Genomic DNA, 1406 nt, shown 5'->3' on the forward strand with positions numbered 1-1406 from the left:
CACAAGCAGAGCTGTCCCTAGGGGTGTGCAGTGCCCAGGGGGGTGTGGTGAGTGGCTGAAGAAGCAGCTGGATCTGGCGGAGTGGGGATTGGGGGGGTGGCAAGGGGCCAGAGCCGGCAGTGCACGGCCACAGCAGGGCCTGTACGGGACTGTCCACAGGTCCTGCCCCCAAGGTGTGGGGCTTGGGGTGGTTGCCCTGATTCACACCCCCCACCCCCCAGGGACAGCCCTGGGCATGGGACTTGGGGAGGGGGGCTCCTGCTGTGCACCTGGATCAGGCGTGGCCCAGCAGCAGGGGGTTTGGGGAATTTTAGGTTGGCTGCAGCCCCCACCATAGCCCCCACTCAACTGCGCTCTGCAGGGCAGGTGGAACCATGGTTGCACTCCAGGCTGCAGCTAGGGCTAGCCACCTGGCACAGATTTGGGGGCACATTTCCTCTCCTATGCCCTCCTGGACTGATGGCGTGTGGCGGTGTGCAGCGGCGGGAGTCAGTGTGTAGTTAACTTGTAGAATTCATTGCCACAAGAGATGGTGGAGGTAGATGGCATAGCCAGGTTCACAAACAGACTGGAAAAATTCATGTAGATCTATTAATGGCTATTGAACAGAATGGTTGGAGATGTTTCCTCTGGCATCTCTAACCCAATATATGGTGGCTGCCAAGGAGGGTATCGAACAGAGCAGCATTTCTCAACCTGTGGGTCACGACCCAAAAGTGAGTCGCAAGAATATTTTAAAGGGTTTTGAGCTATGGCAGGGCAGGGGGCGGCAAGAAGGTGCCTGTCTCTTCCACCAGTGGAAGGGGGTTGGGGAGAGCTACGTGGTTGAGCTGGTGGCACCGGGGCCGGTGTCCATACTTGTGGGGGTAGGGCAGCTGAGAGATGGGGGGCAGGCAGGAGGGGACATGAACAGGCTGCCTGGAGCAGTGTGGCAGCCCCAGCCCAGGGCAGAGGCAGGTGCCACAGGCCTCTTCTCCTCCCTCCAGCCTGTGCTGGGGTCAGACTCACCGTGCTGCCACCTGAATGAACCAGAGCTGCCATAGCCACCATGCTCTGGCCTGAGTGGGACAGGGCAACTAGGGGCCTCTCCAGCAGAGATGGGGGTGGGGCAGGGGGTGCGGGTCAGGAGTGAGGGGCACCAGCATGGCAGGAGGGGGGGCAGGGGACTGGGGGTTGGGCACTGGCAGGGCCAGGGGGTGTGGGTCAGGACTGGCCATGGATCTTTGCAAGTGGGTCTTTGAAAAAGGTTGAGAACCACTGGAAGAGGGAATAAATCGCTCTAGAGCAGGGGTGGGCAATTATTTCAGGGGGTGGGCCGCTTACTGAATTTGGCAAGCCATCAAGGGCCGCATAACAGGCAGCCAGGGTCAGATATATATTAATTTTCTAAATTTTTAGGGGCCCCG

The sequence above is a fragment of the Gavialis gangeticus genome, unplaced genomic scaffold (assembly GCF_001723915.1).
Source record: "Gavialis gangeticus isolate Ggan-Ray unplaced genomic scaffold, GavGan_comp1, whole genome shotgun sequence".
NCBI lineage: Eukaryota > Metazoa > Chordata > Crocodylia > Gavialidae > Gavialis > Gavialis gangeticus.